The sequence below is a fragment of the Nelumbo lutea genome, chromosome 5 (genome assembly GCF_056320005.1).
Source record: "Nelumbo lutea isolate HS-2025 chromosome 5, American lotus-T2T, whole genome shotgun sequence".
In the NCBI taxonomy this organism is placed as follows: domain Eukaryota; kingdom Viridiplantae; phylum Streptophyta; class Magnoliopsida; order Proteales; family Nelumbonaceae; genus Nelumbo; species Nelumbo lutea.
In genome coordinates this window covers 35,193,802-35,218,952 of record NC_142688.1, presented here as the reverse complement: position 1 = coordinate 35,218,952, position 25,151 = coordinate 35,193,802, and the positions used below count along the sequence as shown (strand labels likewise).

General features: G+C 42.3%; 1 non-coding gene across 1 annotated transcript; it reads left to right on the top strand.

Annotated features, from left to right (window-relative positions):
* The first annotated feature begins 8,485 nt into the window (after positions 1-8,485).
* Positions 8,486-8,592, top strand: LOC148851660 (small nucleolar RNA R71). Its single transcript, XR_016100114.1, has one exon. It is a non-coding gene; the product is annotated as a small nucleolar RNA R71 (small nucleolar RNA).
* Positions 8,593-25,151: the final 16,559 nt, after the last annotated feature.

Here is a 25,151-nt window from a genome sequence, read left to right as displayed (position 1 = left end):
AGTCTGAACCCCGTGAAGTAGTAGCCAGTGTGGCACCTCTCCTAGTTCGGCCAACTGCGAACTGGGATGAGAAGCCCTGGATCCTTCACATAGATGGCTCCTCGAACCAACAGGGAAGCGGTGCTGGAATAGTTCTGCACGGCCCAAGCAGCATAAAACTGGAGTACACGCTACGCTTCGAGTTCGAGGCATCCAACAAGTTCACGACCATTGTCTTTGGATGATGGGTTACATCAACAAACTAGAGGCTCTTGGATCCGGGCTAGACCTTGCAACCCAGATAGACGCTATCCTTAATTCTTTGCCTCCTTCTTTTAATCCGTTCATCATGAACTATAACATGAACAAGCTGAATGTCAGTTTGCAAGAGCTCAGCAATATGTTGCAAAGAGCTGAAGAACTGATTAAAAAGGATGAGCCTGTAGCTATGCTTGTTGAAGCTAGCAAAACGGGCAAGAGAAAAAGGAAGGCAAAGAAGCCTCAGAAGAAAGCCACCAAAGGCAAAAGGCAGAAGAAAGACAAAGCATCATATGCATGTCACTTCTGCAAGAAGACCGGCCACTGGAAACGGAATTGTCCTGCCTACCTGGAATCCAAGAAAGGTAATTTCGAAACTTGTGTTATAGAAACCAATTTATTGGTAGCTTCTGCGTCCTAGTGTATTGACTCTGGGGCTTCAACTCATGCGTGTAACTCACTACAGGGGTTCAAGGTAAGCAGAAGGCTGAGTGAAGGAGAAGTCACTCTCTACTTGGGGACTACTGCAACTGTTGTAGCCGCGGCAATAGGAACCGTGGAGTTAATTTTTAGAGAAGGAAAAATTGTACTCAAAGATTGTCTTTATGTACAAAACTTAAGAAGAAATTTGATTTCTGTTTCAAAACTGTGTGTAGATGGTTATTTTGTCTTCTTTAGTAATACGATTACTATTAAAAGAAATAACAGATTCATCGCATACGAGGAACTGGAGAACGGTCTCTATGTTCTACATCCTTCTCTAGAAACTAACATAACCGAAACTACATCGGTTGAAATCCCCAAGAAAAGAGCCTGTGATACACTTAATCCCACGTGTCTGTGGCACTACCGACTTGGCCACATCGGTGTTGACCGAATCACAAGGTTGGTAAAGGATGGTCCTTTGGATTTTCTAACTGTAGAAGATCTTCCCACCTGTGAGCCTTGCCTGCAAAGCAAGATGACGAAGCGGCCATTTAACGGTAAGCCTGAAAGATGTACAGGCACACCTGACCTAATACATACTGATGTATGTGGTCCCCTGAGTGTTAGGACACGAAATCAACACGTGTATTTCATCACCTTCACATATGATTTCTCACGATATGGTTACATGTACCTAATGAGACACAAGTTTGAATCCTTTGAAAATTTCAAAGAGTTTAGACAAGAGGTCGAGAAACAATTGAGGAGAGAAATTAAAGCCCTTCGATCTGATCGAGGTGGCGAGTATCTCTTTGACGAGTTCAGGGACTACTTAAAGGACAATGGGATAGTACCACAATTAGCTCCTCCTGCTACACCACAACTTAATGGTGTTTCAGAGAGGAGGAATAGGACCTTATTGGATATGGTCTGGTCACTTATCATACACTCAGAGTTACCCACATCCTTTTAGGGTTACACATTAGAGACTGCGATCTACGTGCTGAATCAGGTTCCGACCAAATCGGTTCTGAACACTCCATATGAACTTTGGACCGGAAAGAAACCAATTGTCAGACACTTGAAGATTTGGGGTTGTCCAGCACACGTTAAAAGAACGAGTGCGGACAAGTTGGAACCCAAGACCAGCCATTGCCTATTTGTAGGCTACCCAAAAGGCTCTGTAGGTTACCTTTTCTATGACCCAAGTGAGCAGAAAGTGTTCTATAGTTGAAATGCCCAGTTCTTGGAGACCGATTATATCCTAGACACCCATCGTCAGGAAATTGTTCTTGATGAAGAGAGCTCAGGAGCAGTGGGAGATGTCCCACAAGTTCAAAGTAGTGACCAACCTAGAAGATCCACTCGGGTATCCAGGCCACCAGTCCGTTATGGTTATGACTAGGATAGTTACCTGGTGGAAACCTTGACTAGTGAGGACGATCCCGTGACTTACGCGGAAGCTATGTTGGACATAGATTCCTAGAAGTGGGTGGAGGCCATGAGAGCAGAGATGGACTCAATGGAGACCAATGGAGTCTAGACTCTAGTAGATCCGCCCTCCGGGGTAAAAGCAATTGGTTGCAAATGGATTTACAAGAGGAAGAATGGCCCCGATGGTAGGGTTGAGACCTTCAAAGCTCGTCTGGTGGCAAAAGGGTACACTCAGAAAGAGGGCATTGATTATGAGGAAACCTTTTCGCCTGTGGCCATGCTTAAATCCCTTAGGATCCTGTTAGCTATAGCAGCATACCATGATTATGAGATTTGGCAAATGAATGTCAAAACTGCATTTCTGAATGGAGATCTTACTGAAGATATCTATATGCAGCAGCCGCAAGGCTTCATAGCTGCGGGTCAGGAAAATAGGGTATGTAAACTTAATAGATCCATTTATGGACTTAAGCAACCTTCTAGAAGTTGGAACATCCGTTTTGACTACCGTCAAATCGTTTGACTTCGAGCAGAATCCGGATGAACCCTGTGTTTACAAGAAGTACAGTGGAGATAAGGTTACTTTCTTGGTTCTGTATGTGGATGACATTCTACTCATTGGGAATGATGTAGGAATGTTGACTATAGTGAAAGTATGGCTTTCGCAGCAATTCTCCATGAAAGATCTTGGAGATGCCTCCTATATACTGGGCTTTGACTCTATAGAGATAGATCGAAGCAGATAATAGGATTAATCCCAATCTGCCTACATTGACAAAATAGTCAAAAGATACAGCATGGAAAACTCCAAGAAAGGAAATGTTCCTTTCAGGCATGGAGTCATTCTCTCCAAGAAGATGTCTCCCAAGACTTCTGAGGAGATTGATGGCATGAAAGACGTTCCCTATGCCTCTGCCGTAGGGAGCATCATGTATGCCATGTTGTGCACTCGCCCTGACATTGCTCAGGCAGTGAGTGTAGTAAGCAAATTTCAAGCCAACCCAGGGTAGGAGCATTGGACTGCTATGAAAAACATACTTAAGTACCTTCGAAGGACAAAAGAGTTTTGTCTAGTATTCGATGGTAGCTCACTAATGATCCAAGGGTATACAGATGTCGATTTCCAGTCGGATCCAGATGATAGAAAGTCTACATCTGGGTATGTTTTCACGATAAGATCGTGTGCTGTTTGCTGGAAAAGTAGAAAACAGGGGTCCACTACAGACAACACGACGAGGCCGAGTACATTGCCGCAAGTGAGGCTGCCAAGGAAGCCGTGTGGATGAAGAAGTTCATTCACGAGTTGGGAGTAGTTCCATCCAGCACATCACCCATTCCATTGTTGTGTGACAACAATGGAGCTATTGCTCAGGCTAAGGAGCCACGAGCCCACTCGAAGTCGAAGCACATCGAGAGGAAGTACCATGTACTGAGGGAGATTGTTGGTAGAGGGGACATCCTGATTCAGAAGGTAGCGTCAGCGGAAAATGTAGTAGACCCATTGACAAAGCCACTATCACAGAAAGTGTTTGAGAAACACGTGGAAAGCATGGGACTCCGACTTGTACCTAATTGGACCTAAGTGCAAGTGGGAACTGTTAGACAATTTTGTATGCCCTTAGCTTCAATCAAATTGATGTACTTTATGAGTTTATTGTAAATGAATAAAAATGCATATTTGATTCATGTTCCCTTGGTATGTTTCTGTATAATACCCTTAAACTGGACACTTAATGAGACTCGTGTTAGTTTAGAATGTTCACAGCCAGTGGGTCGGTCTGGGGAGACCTATCCTGACAAGGCTGACACTGTGGTGCCACCAAGTTGGTTGGGGTGGCTTGTCTCAGCTACCAGGGTGAGACCTTAGGCACATACAGTGTGGGATTAATTGAATCTTTGAACTGGACCAGATTTCCAGTATTGCCCTGGACCTTGGAGATTGATGGGCAAAACTGGAAAGTTACACCCGACCCCTAGACTCGATTATGATACTGCACTAGGTGTTGGATTGGGCTGTCTTTCATATACCAATCAGTGAGATCCTTAGCGGGGGTCAAAACCTGGGTATGTTGGGACAGTCTGAGAATTCATCTGAGTGGGTGATCATAGTGATAGGATCAACCCCTTTGTCGGACATAGGTAATGATCGGGGATGCACTCTCACTGATGGAAACCAAGACTGTCGGCAGCCGATTTCAATCATTGAGATTTGTTTTGCAAAATATATTTTATATGAGATATAAGAGTATATATATTATGCTTTCGAAATGTTTGCAAAAGGTTTTAATTCCCGGGATCCATACTTGAGAGAGTGCAACACTGTTCCTTGCAGCCGAGGGAGAGGTCCTCTCTTGTCGGGCAGTGTATGATCATTATGGGCTGAGAGGTTAAGTGTAAGGCCATTGAGGATAATACCTGATGGGATAATCTTGCATCTGCCCACAGTCCCTGGGTGTTACAAGGTGGCTTGGCCCAGGGACCACTTAGGGTAAGTGTTGGGCCCATAGAGCCCATCTGATGGGTTTTAGGGGGTGCACTGTCCATAACAGTGTATTCGGCTAGGCCTTGTAACAAAGGCTGGGCTGAACCCATGTGGCTGATGTGTAGATCAATGTTTGGGTCCCATGCCATACAAGGAAGCCCAACTAGGCAGCAGTTTGGAAGGTTTAATGAATACATAACCCTAAATGGGCCTTAAGCCCATTTTGAACTGGGATAATTTGATTAGTCTTTAAAGGGCGAATTTTGAGATAAGATCAGCTGATAGGATTGGGCCCACACCCTATCCACTCAGAGAGTCCAAGATCTAAATGAGATTTAGATTTGGAAACTTCCTAAGTTGATCTAATCTGCAGATAAGATAAGGTTTATCCCTTATCTTAAAGGGACTTCTAATCCATATATGATTTGGGTTAGCAACTCCTAATGGGATTAGGAGTTGATCCCTTTAAGTCTATAAAGGAAGAGGGGCTGGCAGCCTTTAGACACACAATCACCAGCAACAGTCTTGTCCTCAGAGCTGAGATCACAGAGGAGAGAATTCTGCAGCCTGAAAATTCTCTCTAACCGCCTCTTTCCTACAACCGCCGCCTATAGCAGTTCGATCTCCATTGCTTAGGAGAAATCAAGATCAGATCTTAATTCCAATCTTTTGGAGAAAAGATTGGTAGGAGTTGTATTCACTAGCCGCCCAGGTGATTCTTGGGAAGAATCAAGTTCTTAGGAAGGATACTGTTGATTCTGCTCCACCCTGCACTGCGCCATCTTCAGTGGGAGCTGATTTTGGTTTCTACCTTGGGTGTGAACACCTCCGTTGAGAGACATTATTTCTCTGTATCCGGTATTATCTCTCTCTCCTCCTTTTGGTTCAGATCTGGTTCAGTTTATGGTTCAAGAATGATCCTTGAAAATATGATTTTCATAATAGGGAATTCGATTCCCAGTTGAAGGGAAAGAAAAATTTTTGAAATTCGCCCCCCCTTTATTCCACAATCTTGGGCGTCCATATGATGGATTTCATATCCCTTCATGAACTATGTCTCTTCTCTCTAGAGTCAGTGCGAGATCAAATCTCAATTCGTCGGAGGTATATCTTGCATACCAACCCTAGTTCGAAATCTGATATTTTTCTTAGGGTTTCTCCTCTTTCTTCTTGATTAAGAAATCCTCCTAAATTAGGAGTTATCCCAATTCAAATCAATATTTCGATAGGGGATAATCTTAATCCTATCTGCAGATTAAGTTAGTTTTCTCCTGATCTTATCAGAAGGTTACCGAATTTAAATCTGATTTGAATTTGGTCTCCCAGAGTGGATAAGGTCATAAGCCCAATCCTTTTAACTAACATCAATCTCAGTTTGGCCCCATAGATGGGTGATCATATCAGCCCAGCTCGTAATGGGCTTTTGGCCCATTAAGTGTTCAATGTTCAATTAGTTTCCAATCTACTGCCCAATTAAACACCTCTCCCCCCTCCTAGAGGCCTCCTTATATAGTTTTTCAAGGGGGCTCTTGCCCCTTCTTGAAGTCTCTAGAATTGGGTGTATTACACCCTTCATGAACCTTCTAGAGTGCTCCCTCCTTCTCTTCAAGAAACTTCTAGGAGTTTCCGCCCCTAGCTCCCTTTGGGCTTCTATTTGGATTACAACTTAGCTTGCTTTTGAGCTCATGTAGGCTACACTCTAGGTTGTTCTTTGGGCTAAAAATGGGCTAGGCCGAAATTTTCTTCTTGCTAGGTTTCTTCCCTTGGGTTTTTCAAAGAGTTAGCTTGCACTACTTGGGCCGAATGAAACTCCCTTGCTCTCATGGTTGGACTGGGCTAAACTTGATAAAATTTGGGCTTTCTTTTCTTGCTTTTGCCTTCTTTTTCTTGATTTGACTGCCCCTAAAATTTTTCTTGCAATCAAGCTAAAATAGGGCAAAATCTAATTAAACCGGCATAAAATTCCATGCAAAAACCTCATAAAATATAGATAAATGGTAGGTTCATCAAATACCCGCACACTTAAGCTTTTGCTTGTTCTCAAGCAAAGACATCAACCATAAACTGAACATTCCCCCCTTCAGTTTTCACTATTTACCTGGTGAACTTTTTAAGATAGAAATGCATTGAGTAGTCGGTGAATTGTTGTAAGTGCTCAACTCTTATTCTTGTAAATTACCATTTAACATATGTATAAGATCCAAGGAAAGGAGAATACGAATTTCACTAAAGTCCAGCCTTCACTCCCAATCAATATATAATTAAGCTCCTTAATTGTCAAAGTTAATAATCAAATTACACTAAGTTTCACATCTGTAACTTTATTTTAATGAGAGTTCAACTTAGTATGCCCTCTTGGACCTCAACTGTCAGCATCATTACTTATTTCTAGGGTGAGTGCATTTTATGCTCCATCTCACCCTTTTCTTTTTTCTGTGTGAGTGCATTTTATGCTCCATCTCACACACTTTTTTTTTTCGGTGTGATTGCATTTTATGCTCCATCTCACACTGGTCACATGCTTGAGGTAGATAAAAAAAAACTCATGTTTTGAGCTGCTAGTTTTACTATTCAGCTCAAAATAGTGGAGTCAATTTGGGCTTTTGTCCTTTTTTGAACCTCAAGAATCAGCACTTCAGATGTGCACTAGCTCTCTTGACCATTAACCATGAAATCAAATGCTTTCATACACATTAAGGTAGTTAGGGCTAGTCATGCTGAAAGATATATTAAAGTCCCCTTTTTCTCATGCATATACTAAGTTGGGTCATTTGCAAGAATAAAAACTTAGCAAATACATTGGTCTCCCTCAACTCATTGAAATCCTTCTTAAAAATCATCAAATAGATAGTAATGAACTTGAGGAGTTCCAGTCTTTTTTTTTTTTGGTTATGTCATTGCCTACATATGTGTGTTGGGGTGAATGAGGTGCATGGTTTCAGCCCCCATACCCTAGCCTCGGGCTCACTCCCCCACACTTAAGATGAACATTGTCCTCAATGCTCGTAGTGTTAGGCAGTAACAATAAAACTAGCAAGAGCATCATCAAGTAATAGGAGGTGTTTAGAGGACTTCCTTGAAGATCATTCTTAAATTCTGCAATATGTTGTCGGTGGAAAACTTCTTCTGCTAGAAATCAATTGCAAACTAGAAGAGGAGATCAATATCTTTATTCAATTAAATTCTAAACTTAAATGCTATGAAAAATAAAAACAAAAAGCAAGTAAGATAGTTTATGACTAAGTATCTGAATTTGGAATTCTCCCAACAACCTCTTGTTCCCTTGGGTTTACCACGGTGTTACTAGGTAAGGTACCCGAAACCCTTTCTGAAATCATCTGTGCTAGCTGCCCAACCTGAGTTTCCAAGTTCCTTATCGATGTTTCGTTATTCTGAGATCTAGTTTCCACACTAGCTATGAACTTGGTCATCAGCTCCTCCAAGTTAGATTTTGGTTCCGGCTGATGGAAGTTTTGGTGGAAAGGCTTATGTGCATGCTGATTCTGCCATGGCTGATTCAGGTGGCCTCTCCATCTAGGGTTATGGGCATGATGGTACTGATTTCCTGGCTATCTTGTAAAGTTGCCAACAAAGTCTACTTATTTTGTGGACTGAAAAGACTGACTGCCAACTTGGCATTCAGTGCTATTATGGCCTCCCCCACACTTATCATACTGCACATGCATAGCTGCCATCTGCATCTCATCAAATTTTTTTCTAAGTGCTCCTATTTGTGCAGAGAGAGTTGTGTATGTATCCACATTATGAAGGCCATGCTGCTTTCTAACTAGTGTCACTTCTGAATGCCATTGGTAGTTTATGGAGCCCCCAGCTGCTGCATCTAAGATGGTCTTGTTTGAATTGGTCTGACCATTATAAAATGTTTGCACCTGCAGCCAAATCGGAAGGCCATGGTGAGGAACCCTCCTTAGTAGCTCCTTGTAACATTCCCAGGACTCATAGAGAGATTCCCCCTCTTGTTGGAAAAATGTAGTAATATCATTCCTCATTTTTGCAGTTTTAGAGGGGGGAAATAGTTAGAGAGGAATCGCTAGCCATTTCATCCCATGTGGCTATAGATCCTACCGATAATGAGTTCAACCAAGCTTTGGCTTTATCCTTCAAAGAAAATGGGAATAACCTCACCCGGATGGCATCATCACTTACCCCATTGTGTTTGAAGGTGTCACAGATTTCCAAGAAGTTAGCAATATGGGCATTTGGATCTTCATGGGCCATACCACAAAATTGAACCGTATTTTGTATCATTTGGATTATGGCCGGTTTAATTTCGAAGTTATTGGCAGTAATAGCTGGCCTGATAATGCTGGAGGCAGTCCCGGTGAGGGTGGGCTTAGCATAATCCATCATAGTTCTTTGTTCAGCCATTTCTTATGCTTCTTGTCTGACTTGCCTAGCAGCTCTCAAACGGACACGGAGAGTCCGTTCAATCTCCGGGTCATAAAGGATCTCTTCCAGTTCTGGTCTGCTTATCATAAACTGTTAAGGTCAAAGCAATAAAAAGGGCAATATTCACAAAAGAAAATAAATAACTAATCTTATCACAACTGAAAATGTAAAGTGAATTATTGGAATACAAAAACCTACATCCTATCATGAATAAATGAAGCCGATTATACTAAAAGCAGATCTAAACCAACATCTTATTCAAGGTTCCTTTATCTACATCCATCGATTGCAACATCTGAATTCAGATCCAATTTAGTTGAGTTCAGATCTACATGTCTTTGGTATTGTTAGTCCAGAGAAAATTAACAAATAATAATTCAAATCTGAGCTGTATATCTCATACACACTCATTGGTATACACTGCATTATACATCCATTAAGGTTAGAATCAAATCTGTGATGCTTTAGGGCTGATATCAGATCTGATATGAAAAATATATTAAAAGGACCTGAAATAAACTAAAACCAGTCCTGAGTTAGGCTTGGTTTAAGGATTTTAAGCTCTACAATTGAAGCCCAAACCTGTATAGCTGATGCATATCAAACACTTGCTAAGACCTGAAAATCGGGTCTACAATGTTTGGTATTGTTAATTGCTGCAATTCAGAAATGATGTTAGCAGTTTTACAGAACAAGACTCAGTCCAAAGATATTTTAGATCAGATCTCATATCAAACCACCTGCACTTCATATCTGTAACTTTATTAGAAAACAGAGTTGGCCAACAAAAACTTTAAATTTAGAAATGGATATCCAAGCCTGAGTAGTTCATGTTCAGTGATTGCAGAAACCTGAAATCAGGTCTGCAATGTTTGGTATTGCAAGCTATTCGGTCCACACAACTTTTGTAGAAATCTGAAATCAGGTCTGCATTATTGGCATTGCTACTGCTACAAATTAGCAGGCTGTAGAACAGATCTGAGTTCAAGTTCAGTTCATTCTCAAAAGAGATCAAAGCTGGTCATCATAGAATTTTTTTTTCTTTTTTTTCTTTTTTTTTTTTTTATTTTGCAAAGAGCATCCAAGAATGTGTGGGTGTTCGAAAGCACAAACCTGACCTGAAATCAGGTCTGCTAACTGTTGTACTGTAGCAGCCCTACTACAGATCTGAATGCTAATAGAAATACTTGGAAAGTGCTAATTTTTATTAAATATCTGAGGCATAACAATTATTCAATCCAAACATACACCTCCTTAGCTAATGTAGCTCGGTTACAAGTGGATAAAGCAAATGTTCAGTTCACCCAAAATCCAAAATGTGCTCTGTATCAATTCAGTCCTCAACTATAGTTCAGATCTGTATTAGTTCAGATCTGAATTTTCTTTCTCATTCTTTGCTATCCAATTACCTTTGGGGTATGTCGGATGTATCATAGGGTGAATTGGGCTGATGATGGCACCCAATTCACCTCAAACTTGTATCAGTTCAGGTCTAAGTTCATCTGAACTCAGATTTGAACTGAGCAGTTCTGCAATAGCAGAATTCAGGTCTGAACTCAAGTCTGAGTTCGGATTTGAATTCTCAATTGCCTTACCTTCAGTTATTGCTACCAAATTGTTTTTGGGAATAGCAGAAGTGCCCTAGGGTGAATTGGGGTGGTGATGACACCCAATTCCCCTCAAAATTGCATCAGTTCAGGTCTGAGTTTAGAGGAACTCAGATCTGAACTCAAATCTGAATTCTGATCCGAATTCTCAATTGCTCCTCTTGTTGTTCAAAAGATCTTCCATTTTTTTCATTATATATATATATTTATATATATATATATATATATATATATATATATATATATATATATAAATATATATATATATTGTAATGGAAAAGGAAATAAAAGGCTGAAACACAAGCAATTCTTTTCGGCTGAGTGTTGTAGATCTGAAATCTACTGATCTGAGTGCCGAATGCAACTCAGATCTGCAACACTCATGTTTTTGTGAATTTTTTTCTTTTTTTTTCTTTTTGAAGGGAACAACACCAAGATTGAATAGAAATCAAATATGCCTTTATTAAAATGAAACTGAAACCAGAAAAAGAAAGTAATTTACTTAAGAAAGAAGAAACATAACTACAGTAGTACAGTAGTTGCATTCAAAGCTAAAATGTAAAATTAAGCAAATTAAACCAACTATGAATGCAATTCTGAATGATACCAGATTAAGAATTCTCAATGTTTCCTAATATTGCTTCTATAAATCCCCGGCAACGGCGCCAAAAACTTGATGTGTGGCTCATTGTGACACTAGCAAGTGCACTAGTCGTTCAAGTAATAAAGTAGTGAGTGAAGTATCGTTCCCACGAGGATTTAGGAAACAAGTATCAATACTAAATTGAGTACTTCTTATCTAATTAACGAATAAATCAAAACTTTAATGAAAGCTAAAAATCCTAAATTAAAATCTATCTAAATCATTGGTCCAATTGCCTTCAAATCAGGTTAGAAGAGTAAGCAGTAAATTTCAATCTCAGAATTCAGCAATCTATCAATTTGGATCATTCGAATAAATCATAATTGAGCCTTGGTTTGGTGAAACCCCAAGGTCATGAACAGCCTCTCTCAAACACATGTTCATCCTATGTATGAGTGACAATTCTTCTATCTCTAACAAGAATCTAATCCCCATGCATGCATTTCTTCAAACACTTCTAAGGCATCAATTCAAAACTGAATTGATCACCAACTGAATTGTGCAAGTTATCTCTAATTTTGCATCCAATTCAGTTCTTGAATAGTAGATCTGAATTCCTAGAGTCTTTCTAAAGCACTCTAGGAATTTCAAGCTTTAGATCCATTCGACCAATCTGAAAATTGCAGATCTGAATTCTCTTTCAACCAATTCAGATCTTGCAATCTCAGATTTGAGAATTCAGATCTGAGTTTTGAAGGTTAATTGGTCGAAGTAATCTACAAAAACACCCTTATTCAAGAAACTCCAAGTACAATTCATGACCATTCGAATGAATAAAAAAGAATTAGATTGCTGAACTGAAATTTTACAAGCTGAAATACATGAAGGAAGAATGGAAGAAGGAGAAAGAAGAAAGAAAATATAGCAAAGAAATAAAATTCAAATTAAAGGAGAATGAAACTACAATTGAATTATTACAAATTATCTTTGAATCACAAACCCCCAATTTCGAACTCACCTTCTCTTCTAACTTGCTCGTCTTGAACTTCCTTCAGCCCTTCTTCTTCTTCTTCTTCCTTGTGCCTAACCTTCTTCTCTTCTCTTGCCCTTTCTTGAAGTCTCTAGAATTGGGTGTATTACACCCCTCATGAACTTTCTAGAGTGCTCCTTCCTTCTCTTCAAGAAACTTCTAGGAGTTTCCGCCCCTAGCTCCCTTTGGGCTGCTATTTGGGCTACAACTTAGCTTGCTTTTGAACTCATGTAGGCTACACTCTAGGCTGTTCTTTGGGCTAAAAATGGGCTGGACTGAAATTTCCTTTTTGCTAGGCTTCTTCCCTTGGATTTTCCAAAGAGTTAGCTTGCACTACTTGGGCCGAATGAAACTCCCTTGCTCTCATGGCTGGGCTGGGCTGAACTTGATAAATTTTGGGCTTTCTTTTCTTGCTTTTGCCTTCTTTTTCTTGATTTGGCTGCCCCTAAAATCTTTCTTGCAATCAAGCTAAAATAGGGCAAAATCTAATTAAACCAGCATAAATTTTCATGCAAAAACCTCATAAAATATAGATAAATTGTAGGTTCATCAGTATGCCCTTAGCTTCAATCAAAATGATGTACTTTATGAATTTATTGTAAATGAATAAAAGTACATATTTGATTCATGTTCCCTTGGTATGTTTCTGTGTAATGCACTTAAACTGGACACTTAATGAGACTCGTGTTAGTTTAGAATGTTCACAGCCAGTGGATCGGTCTGGGGAGACTTATCCTGACGAGGCTGACACTATGGTGCCACCAAGTTGGTTGATGTGGCTTGTCTTAGCTACAAGGGTAAGACCCTAGGCACATACAGTGTAGGATTAATTGAATCTTTGAACTGGACCAGATTTCTAGTATTGCCTTGGACCTTGGAGATTGATGGGCAAAATTGGAAAGTTACACCCGACCCCTAGACTCGATTATGATACTGCACTAGGTGTCAGATTGGGCTGTCTTTGATGTACCAATCAGTGAGATTCTTAGCGGAGGTCAAAACAAAGGTATGTTGGGACTGTCTGAGAATTCATCTGAGTTGGTGATCATAGTGACAGGATCAGCCCCTTTGTCAGACAAAGGTAATGATCAGGGATGCACTCTCACTAATGGAAACCAAGACTGCCGGCAGCCGATTTCAATCGTTGAGATTTGTTTTGCAAAATATATTTTATATGAGATATAAAAGTATACATATTATGGTTTCGAAATGATTTGCAAAAGGTTTTAATTCCCGAGATCCATACCAGAGAGAGTGCAACACTGTTCCTTGTAGCTGAGGGAGAGGTCCTCTCTTGTCGGGCAGTGTATGATCATTATGGGCTGGGAGGTTAAGTGTAAGACCATTGAGGATAATACCTGATGGGCTAATCTTGCATCTGCCCACAGTCCTTGGGTGTTACAAGGTGGCTTGGCCCAGGGACCACTTAGGGTAAGTGTTGGGCCCATAGAGCCCATTTGATGGGTTTCAGGGGGTGCACTGTCCATAATAGTATATTCGGCCAGGCCTGGTAACAAAGGCTGGGCCGAACCCATGTGGCTGATGTGTAGATCAATGTTTGGGTCCCACGCCATACAAGGAAGCCCAACTGGGCAGTAGTTTGGAAGGTTAAATGAATACATAACCATAGTGGGCCTTAAGCCCATTTCGAACTGGGCTAATTTGATTAGTCATTTAAGGGGTGAATTCTGAGATGGATCAGCTGATAGGATTGGTTCCAGACCCTCACCCGCACTTCCTCCCTGGGGTCAAGGGAGTTCGGGGGTCTCGAGCTCCGGGGTGTCGTGACCCCTTCCGAGACCCGAGCTCCTCCCAATGGACTTCGGGTCACCCTCAAGCCGGAACGCATTGATTCCTCTTCGAATGCCCCAAGGCACAAAGACCTTGGGTCGGCTAGCTCGGCACAACCGATAGCGGGCGGTCCATCCCTTAAGGGATAGCCCAGCTCAGGGCAATCTGCAGGAGGGCAGCTCGGCATGCCATAGGATGGCTTCCTGCTCGACCGCCTTACCTGACAAGCCTGCGAATTGTAGGCATGTCCACTCGCCGCACCTGCAACCTTTAGGAAGGCGTCCCACGCCTGATAGACACGTACCCTACGCGATGGCCCCGCACGTGCCACCTCAGCCATGCCTGTAGTGGCTGCGGCAGACTGACAATGGCGGTTATACCTGCCCTGTCAGAAGACAGAAGGCTGGGAGCAAACGGAGTTCTGCTATAAGGAGCTCACCCTCGAGGAACAAGGTATCTAGAATTACCAGCGCAACTTGCACTCTTAGCTTTGTGCTTTTTTTCAGCTTCCTACACACAATACTAACTTAAGCATTAGAGCGTTCCCGCCAGGAAACCCCCCGGGAGTTCTTTATCTCTCATTCAGTTTCAGGTACCCCTCAAGAGACACTCGAGCGCTAGCTAGGAGTGACCGGATTGTGCTACATCAGTAATAATCAATAATAAGGCTTAAAGTTTTATCGAAAAAATAGATTGAAACCATTGAAAGTTTAAGCATGAACCATAATTTTCCATTTTTATATTACACGTCCAATGGTAGACGTGCAAGGCACCAGCTAGCTTGATAGTGTGCTAAAGTTGAGAACCGGGGATGAATTTCACTTTAGCAAAGTCGGGGGTTTTGGGCTTTAGGTTTTATATTTGAAAATATAAGGTTTTGTACTCTTCTATTTGAAAAGAGTACAAATATATACAAAATAATATAAAATGCAAGGTTTTGTACTCTACAAATTTGAATTTGCATTTTGTACTCCTTCCAAACCAGCCTTAGGGGAGAGGGTCATAGGTTGTTTGGAAGGAATACAAGTATAAATATGTACACTGCAAATATATATATAAAATAACACAAAATATAAGGTTTCGCACTTTTATATTTGAAAAGAGTATAAATATATACAAAATAATATAAAATGCAAGGTTTTGTACTCTACAAATTTGAATTTGCATTTTGTACTCCTTCCAAACCAGCCTTAGGTGGGAGGGTCATAGGTTTGGATGACCTCGGTCTAAATAGATTTTCTAGAAAAGTAAGGCTTTTACATCCCCCAATCCCTTATACGACTTATTTGTATTGTTAATAAAATTTAGGGTAAATTGCAAAGAACCCCAGTATTATGGGGTCTGTGATAAGGACCCCCATGTACTTTGTTTTGTGATAAAGACCTCCTTGTATTATGATCATGAGACAAAGACCCCATACTAACCTTGTAATAACTATTCCCCAATTCCGTTAGCCTTGTGGCCTATAATATTTTTTAATCCTCATAATAACCTTGTAATAACTATTCTGACTAGAAAATTACTGTTCATCTTCCACAACTTCACATTCCCCTCCTCTCTCTCTCTCCCCCAATCTCTCTTCTTCCCCTTGCCCTTAACAATGTCGAGATTGAACCCATTTTCACAAATTTGGTGCAATTGCACTGAACAAGTGCTCCCGAATTAATATGTGAGCTGAACGCTTATTGGTCCAGGTGTAAGCTAGTCCATGAAATCCCATATCAATCAAACCACAGTCACTAATAAGGACAATGAAATCTGTCATGTGTCGACTAGTGACCCGGAACCCACCGTGCTAGGTAACTTTCTAGTATTTCCATTCAGATTTCCATTCAAGTTTGGTTCAGCAATTTCTCAACCGTACTGTGTTAGGTAAGTTTTGTTTTGGCTAAACTAACCAAAATTAAATCGACCCAAACTGATACCAATGTTTTTAACCCATTGTTGACCTAGTCGGTTGAACCTTTTGAACCATCTCAATTTGATTATAACCGGAATAAGCATCCATAAAGCTCAACAGCTCGAACCCCAAGGTTGTATCTAATAGGCGATCTATCATAGGGAATAGAAAGTTGTCCTTTAAATAAACTCTATTAAAATTGATATAATCAACGCACATACACCACTTGTCCCAGTCTCAATCACTCAAGTCTCGATCTCTCGTACATGTGCAAGGCACATGCACCACTCATGCTGGTTTTCAAATGGTTTGCCAAGGATTGTCACGTGAATGAATAGAAAAGAATAGGGGAAAAAAGAGAGATGAGAGAATTGTTGAAATTGTCCAAATACTTGCATGTGATGGTTGTTTTCGTAAATCGCACCGTACAGTTTTTTATTTAGACTTTTCTTCGGCCCCATTGACCATTGGTATGTAATGTAATGTAAATATGTAAATATGTAATGGGTGGTCCGAGAATCGAGATAACCGGCACCCGATGAGGTATGAGGTATAGCTGATGACTGATGCCCTTTAACGACGTCACTCCATCTAATGGGCGCCATGAAAGGTGTGGAATGGGTGGGCGAATTTCAAAAATTTTTCTACCTTCTCCCAACTGGGAATCATATTCCCTAAATTTAGAATACAATATTCAAGGATTCTACTTGAACCATAATCAAACCAGATCTGAACCAAAAGGAAATAGGAAGGATTATACCTGATCCAGAGAAACAATATCTACCAAAGTTGGTGTTCACGCCCAAAGAAGATGCCAAGATCCGCTCCTGCTGAAGATGACACAGCTGTGGATGGAACGGAACCAGCAGGGTGCGTCCTACACACGGGATTCTTTGCAAGAATCCTCTGGAAACTCTGAACACCGAATCTTTTGGTCTTTCTTGCAAGACTGATTTCTTGACTTCCTATTGCTGCAAAGATCCAATCTTGCAACAGGGAATGGCGGCGGCTGGAGGAGAAATCTAGGGACAAAGAGGGCTGAACTGTGTCTCTTCTCTCTGGAGTCTGTGTGAGATCAAATCTCAATTCGCAAGAGGTATATCTTGGATACCAACCCTAGTTCAAAATCTGATATTTTTCTTAGGTTTCTCCTCTTTCTTCTTGATTAAGAAATCCTCCTAAATTAGGAGTTATCCCAATTCAAATCAATATTTCGATAGGGGATAATCTTAATCCTATCTGCATATTAAGTTAGTTTTCTCCTGATCTTATCAGGAGGTTACCAGATTCAAATCTGATTTGAATTTGGTCTCCCAGAGTGGATAAGGTCATAAGCCCAATTTAACTAACATTAATCTCAGATTCGCCCATTGATGGGTGATCATATCAGCCCAGCTCGTAATGGGCTTTTGGCCCATTAAGTGTTCAGTGTTCAATTAGTTTCCCATCTGCTGCCCAGTTGGGCTTCTTTGTATGGCATGGGACCCAAGCATTGATCTATACACCAGCCACATGGGTTCGGCCCAGCCTTTATTGCAAGGCCCAGCTGAATTCACTGAAAAACTAAATGACCCCTTTGAGCCCATCATATGGACCTTATGGGACTGTGGGCAGGTGCAAGATTAGCCCATCAGGTATTATCCTAAATGGTCTTACACTTAACCTCTCAGTCCATAATGATCAAGCACTGCCCGATAAGAGAAGACCTCTCCCTCGGCTGCAAGGAACAGTGCCACACACTTTACTCACATGGATCCCGGGAATTAAAACCATTTGCAAATCTTTTGAAACTGTACATATACATTTATATATATTAATTTTGCAAAACAAAATTCCAACGATTGAAATCAATTGCCGGCAGTTTGGTTTCCATCAGAGAGAGTGCATTCCCGATCATTACCATTGTCCGACAAAGGGGATGATGCTGTCACTATGATCACTCACTCAGATGAATTCTCAGACTGCCCCAACATGTCCAGGTTTTGACTCCCACTAAGGATCTCACTGATTGACATATCAAAGATAGCCCAATCCGACACCTAGTGAAGTGTCATAATCGAGTCCAGGGGTCAGGTGTAACTTTCCAGTTTTGCCCATCTGTCTCTAAGGTCTAGGGCAATACTGGAAATCTGGTCTGGTTCAAGGGTTCAAGCTATCCCATACTGCATGTGCCATGGGTCTTACCCTGATGGCCGAAACAAGCCATCCCAACACTTGGTGGCACATCAGTATCATCCTTGGCAGGATAAATCTCCCCGGACTTATCCAATGGCTGTGAACATTTAAAACTAACACAAGTTTCTATAAGTGTCCAGTTTTAGGGTCTTACACAGAATTATACCAAACAACATGAATCAAACATGCACTTTAATTTATTTTCACTAAATAACAAAAGTACATCAAATCGGATTGAAGTTAAGGGCATACAAGACTGTCTAACACCTATACCCTTGCTGCTCTCACTCAGTTCAGTAACCCGCGCAACCCAAAGCAACACAACTTCACTCGGTTACCCTTACCACCAACTCGGTGGCTTGACAACTCGGGTAACCCTCACATTAAATCGATCGACTTGGAGTCCACTCACACTTAGAAATATTTTTGCACTCAGAGATACTTGAAAGAAACTTTTATTAAAAAGAGTTCAAGTACTAGAGTTTTTACCCGAGCTCGAAGGCCCACGATGATACATTTACAGTTCAGAAAAGGAAAAGATTAAGTTACAAACATAAGGAGCAAACTACTTTGGGGGCTCGCTGCCTTTATCAGGGACTCCCTTAGGAACGACGTCCAGACCGGCGTCCTCCGCTCCATCTTCGGGACCTTCATCCTTAGAATCAAGGTCGTCTTTTGACTGACGCACAATGTCATCAGTGATCCGCGAAGTGGTGATGGCGCTCGTATCTAGCTCGGGGTAGAGGTGCCTAATCAGCCACCGACTAAACTTGAAGCCCTTACGGTAGGCCTCCGTCATCACATCATCGAATCTCGAAGACTTGACATAATTGATGATGGCTTGGGTCTTCGCTCTTCAAGAGCACCTTCGAAGATTGCAATCTTCTCCTTTATGTCCTCCTGGAGGTACCCCACTTCATGCTCTAACCTCCCCTTCGCCTCCTTGAGGCCTTGCACCTCGAGCTTCAAGGCATCCCGCTCTGCCTTGAGGCTGCTTACTTCGAGCCCTAAGGCCTCCTGACCGACCTTAAGGCCATTCACCTCGACCATCAACCTGTCCTTGTCTTGGGCCAGCTCCTCCTTCTCTGCCATCAATGCCACGATAAAACTCCTTTGAGCTGAGGGATCACTCTCCAGGCGATGAACCTGACTGCGAGCTGCCCTCAACTCGGTGTGGGCTACGCGAGAAGACTCCTCGGCCTCTAGAGCACGCCTCAGGTGCCGATCTGATTGGAGGGTCAAGGCACAAATGGCGGTGTTCACCTGCGAAAAGGAAACCAGTCACAAAAAAAAAGAAAGAAAAAAGAAGAGAAGAAGAGAAACTCACCACCATGGTATGAGTAGCAGCTCGAGCGCCGAGCTGACCAGGAGTGAGTTTGGCCCACTCGCTAACCTCCCCTGGATATGAAGCAAGTGTGCTCTTCTTCAGGCTGCACTTGGGGTTCAGGACGGATTGGCTCCCCTGACCCTCCAAGCTAGAAGCCGTCATCTCCACATCGTGAGTGGAGCTCTCAGAGGTCTCGGCAGTAGCGGGATGAGTGCTTTCCCTAGCAAGCTGGGTAGGCTCGGCAGTGGCCTTGGCGGGCTCAACGGCAGGTTCCGCCGTCACCTCAGGCTTCTTAGGTACAACCTCCTCTTCCAAGTCTACGATGGGCATGCCTACCACCTCGGGCCCCGAGGCAGAGGTCTACGGAGGTCGAAGCTCGGCTGGAGCTGGCGGGGACTCAACGCGCGCCTTCTTTACCATGCACTTCTTCCTCTTCATCTGGTGGAAGAGTCTCTGGTTATCTATCTTCTCCACCTCCATGGGACCTGCGGTGAAAGACGACATCAGTAACTCAAAACAAATGTGTGAGCGAAAAAGCCGAAGTGGGAAAAACCTACCCGGACTCAAGCCCGCTCAGGCGAGCTTCTCCTCAGAGGTAAAGTCCTTATAATGCAACCCTGGCTTAGCCAGCGACTGGAGCTCCTTCTTAATCTTCCCGTCTAGGATGACACCAGGGTCTTGAACGGCTATCCTCCAATCGGTGGGGAAGGGCCACCCTATGCTACTCCGGACTACGAAGTAGTCTCGTTTCCAAGCTGGGACTTTGCTTGAGAGCTTGTGCATAAGCTTAAAACCCGGGTGGGGGGACAGGTAGTAAGACCGCCTATGTCCGGGGAGAGCGCCCGAAGCGCTCTTCTTTATGGCCAATATTGTACTAAGGACATCTAAGTCTATGGAAAGGGAATGGTTGAAACAAAGAGAAATGGACCCCACCACATTCCGTATGGAGTTCAGGTGGAGTTGGTCTAGGGTAATGTTGAAGTGTACCAACACCTCAATGATTAAGCGGTGAAGAGGAAGTTTGAGCCCGACTACCAATTGCTCCCTGAAGATCACAATCTCATTGGGACCGTGCTCCCATGGGAAGTTATCGGCGGAAAGACTATACAAGTACTCGCTGGGGAGGGACCGAACTGATCTGGTTCCCGACCTTGGTGGGAGGTAGACGCCAGATGACCCGAAGCCACCCGTACTTCAAACGGCTGGGTAGTAGGGGGACATCCCGAGCCGAGGTGCCCACCTTGGGTTCGTCGATGAGGTCATCTGCACTAGACGACATACCGAATTAGAAGGGAAAGGGAGGCTCGGGAGGACTCACCTAAGAAACGCAAGCCGGGCTGGAAGGACAGGACGAACTGGAAAATGGCCAAGGGACCTCCCATTTATAGCCGCAACCATGGGATCTTCGAGGCGAAAATGATTTAGCGCATTTTTGATGTCTGCAAAGTCCAAGTTACGTGAAGTCCACGCGTAACCCGGACGCGTCCCAGACCTCTTTTCGGTCGAGCCAGGTGCTAGGCTGGTACAGCTAGATGGAATGCACTGCGATGCAACACAAACACCAGCATCAAATCCACCCGGCGCATCATGGCCTCCCCGCGCTGGGTCACTGCCGCCAGCGCAGGGAGTGGGGGGCAATTGATGGAGGGTGATTTGGCCCGACCTCGTAGCTCATGTACATGTAGACGTGACCTAGCTCAAACGGTGACTCAGCACAACGGACAAGAGCACAGCTCGGTGGGGAACTCCCACCGAGCTCGGCGTGGCAGCTCGGTGAGTAAACTACTCGCCGGAAGCCGCCTCGCCCGCATTTCCTACCCGGGGTCAAGGGAGTTTGGGGGTCCCGAGCTCCGGGGTGCCCTGACCCCTTCTGAGACCCAAGCTCCTCCCAATGGACTTCGAGTCACCCCCAAGCTAGAACACACCAATTCCTCTTCGAACGCCTCGAGGCACAAAGACCTCGGGTCGTCTAACTCGGCACAACCGGCAGGAGGTGGCCCATCACTTAAGGGATAGCCCAGTTCAGGGCAATCCGCAGGAGGGCAGCTCGGCATGCCATAGGATGGCTTCCTGCCCGACTGCCGTACCTGACAAGCTTGCGAATTGTAGGCATGTCCCCTCGTCGCACCTGCCACCTTTAGGAAGGCGTCCCACGCCTGACAGACACGTACCCTGTGCGATGGCCCCGCATGTGCCACCTCAGCTCTGCCTGTAGTGGCTGCGGCAGACTGACAGTGGCGGTTATACCTGCCCTGTTAGAAGACAGAGGGCTGGGAGCAACGGAATTCTGCTATAAGGAGATCACCCTCGAGGAACAAGGTATCTGGAATTACCAACGCAACTTGCACTCTTAGCTTTCGCTTTCTTTCAGCTTCCTACACACATTACTAACTTAAGCATTGGAGCGTTCCCGCCGGGAAAACCCCCGGGAGTTCTTCATCTCTCATTCAGTTTCAGGTACCCCTCAGAAGCCACTCGAGCGCCAGATAGGAGTGACCAGATTGTGCTACATCAGTAATAATCAATAATAAGGCTTAAAATCGAAAAAATAGATTGAAACCATTGAAAGTTTAAGCATGAACCATAATTTTCCATTTTTATATTAAACGTCCAACGGTAGACGTGCAAGGCACCAGCTAGCTTGATAGTCTACTAAAGTTGAGAACTGGGGATGAATTTCACTTCAGCAAAGTCGCAGGTTTTGGGCTTTAGGTTTTAGGTTTTATTTGGAAGGAATACAAGTATAAAAATGTACACTGCAAATATATATATATATATATATATATATATATATAAAATAACACAAAATATAAGGTTTCGCACTTTTATATTTGAAAAGAGTATAAATATATATAAAATAATATAAAACGCAAGGTTTTGTACTCTACAAATTTGAATTTTCATTTTGTACTCCTTCCAAACCAGCCTTAGGGGAGAGGGTCACAGGTTGTTCCCCATTGGCCAAATGAAAATGTATAGGTTAGTATGTTTGTTTTAGGCTATGATTGATTTGACAGAAAGCAAGAGAATAAAAAAGTTGAGGGAAGATTTTTAAGAAAATTCCTCATCTTTATCCTTTTTATTTGTATATGTTTTATAGTTTGGATGACCTCCGTCTAAATAGATTTTCTAGGAAAGTAAGGCTTTTACATCCCCCAATCCCTTCTACGACTTATTTGTATTGTTAATAAAATTTAGGGTAAATTGCAAACAACCCCAGTATTATGGGGTCTGTGATAAGGATCCCCATGTACATTGTTTTGCGATAAAGACCTCCGTGTATTATGATCATGAGACAAATACCCCCTTCCGTTAGCCTTGCGGCCTATAATATTTTTTAATCCTCATACTAACCTTGTAATAACTATTCTGACTAGAAAATTACTGTTCATCTTCCACAACTTCACATTCCCCCTCCTCTCTCTCTCTCTCCCCCAATCTCTCTTCTTCCCCTTGCCCTTAACAACGTCGAGATTGAACCCATTTTCACAAGTTTGGTGCAATTGCACAGAACAAGTGCTCTCGAATTAATATGTGAGCTGAACGCTTATTGGTCCAGGTGTAAGCTAGTCCATGAAATCCCATATCAATCAAACCATAGTCACTAATAAGGACAATGAAATCTCTTGTGTGTCGACCAGTGACCCGGACCCCACCGCGCTAGGTAACTTTCTAGTATTTCCATTCAAGTTTGGTTCAGCAATTTCCCAACCGTACTGTGTTAGGTAAGTTTTGTTTTGGCTAAACTAACCAAAATTAAATCGACCCAAACTGATACCAATGTTTTTAACCCATTGTTGACCTAGTCGGTTGAACCCTTCGAATCATCTCAATTTGATTGTAACCAGAATAAGCATCCATAAAGCTCAATAGCTCGAACCCCAAGGTTGTATCTAATAGGCGGTCTATCATAGGGAATATGAAGTTATCCTTTGAATAGACTATTAAAATTGATGTAGTCAACGCACATACACCACTTGTCCCAGTCTCAATCCCTCAAGTCTCGATCTCTCGTATATGTGCAAGGCACATGCACCACTCGTGCTGGTTTTCAAATGGTTTGCCGAGGATTGTCACGTGAACGAATAGAAAAGAATAAGGGAGAAAAGAGAGAGGAGAGAATTGTTGAAATTGTCCAAATAAAATACTTTAATACTTGCATGTGATGGTTGTTTTTGTAAATCGCATGGTACAGTTTCTTATTTAGACTTTTCTTCGGCCCCATCGACCATTGGTATGTAATGTAATGTAAATATGTAAATATGTAATGGTGGTTCGAGAATCGAGATAACCGGCACCCGATGAGGTATGAGGCATAGCTGATAACGGATGCCCTTTAACGACGTCACTTGATCGAGGCTTTGATTTCGTTGTTGTTGCTGGACCTGGTTAATGACGTTAGGTAAAACACAAGCTTTGACTTCACTTTTACTAAGCTCATTGCTCAGGCTAAAATAGAAGAAGAAAATCATGGCCTTCGGCAGCGACCCAAAGAGCATTGATGGGGGGCGGGCGGGGGTCATGAATAATTTTCCATTTTTGTATTACACGTCCCCAACGGTAGACGTGCAAGGCCCCAGCTAGCTTGATAGTCTGCTAAAGTTGGGAGCCGGGGATAAATCTCACTTCATCAAAGTCGGGGGTTTTGGGCTTTAGGTTTAGTTTGAAAATAAATATATACAAAATAATATAAAATGCAAGGTTTTATACTCTATGAATTTGCATTTTGTATTTCTTCCAAACTGAGCCTTAAGGGAGAGGATCACAAGTCACTCCCCATTGGCCAAATGAAAATGCATAGGTCAGTATGTTTTTTTTTTTTTTAGGCTACATTTGATTTGACAGAAAGCAAGAGAATAAAAAAGTTGAGGGAAGACTTCGCCCCACAACATCCCATAGCACATCCCCGTATTGGGCAGTCTTGTGGATGGCTGATTCACAATCGTAGCCTTAGAGACGGATTGGGTTGGGAGGCCTACCATTCATTGTGGTAAGTCTTCCTCAAACATTTGGATGTTTTTTTGAAGACCAAATTAAGTCTGACTCGTTAAACAATACACTTTATCTTGAAGAGTGGGATTCCCTACATATATGTGATGCCTTAAATGCCTCTGATTCAGATGGTTGGACCATTTGGCCCGAAAATTGTTCATGCAATTGGTTCCATTTTACCCTAAGTCCAGTCTTTGGCCAAAAATTATTGAATCAGTCAATGATCCGTTGGCTTAAACTATCTATCCATCAACATGTTCAATGGTTTATGGTCATTTTTTATTTTTAATTTTTTTCGTTAGAACGAACTATCTATTCAAACCAAATGATTAAACCATTAACCCAAAAACCGATGACCAGAATAGTGATCTCCTAATGTTAGGCAAACTATGCAAGATAGGGAGATTGGGTGTGTGTGGTGGGGGAGAGGTATTCTAGATTGATCCCACTCAGACATTTTGTCCAGTAGGTGTGGATCATCCATTTTCCTTAAAACTATAGTTTAGTTAGCAAAACTTAGATCTATATTAGCTGAGAAAAGAAGGGCAAAGCAGAACTCTTAAAGATATTAAACAGCTCAAGTAATGTTTTATGTTAACGGGTTTTTAACATTTTTATATTTTATAACGGAGGGTATGTTTCATCTGGGTCGTCCACAATTAATTTAGTTTTGAAAGTTTAGGGTAAGTTTAAGTTTATTTATAAAAAGTTTAAATATTTTACCCAAAAATAAAGGCATTTCTTCAGCATGGAACCC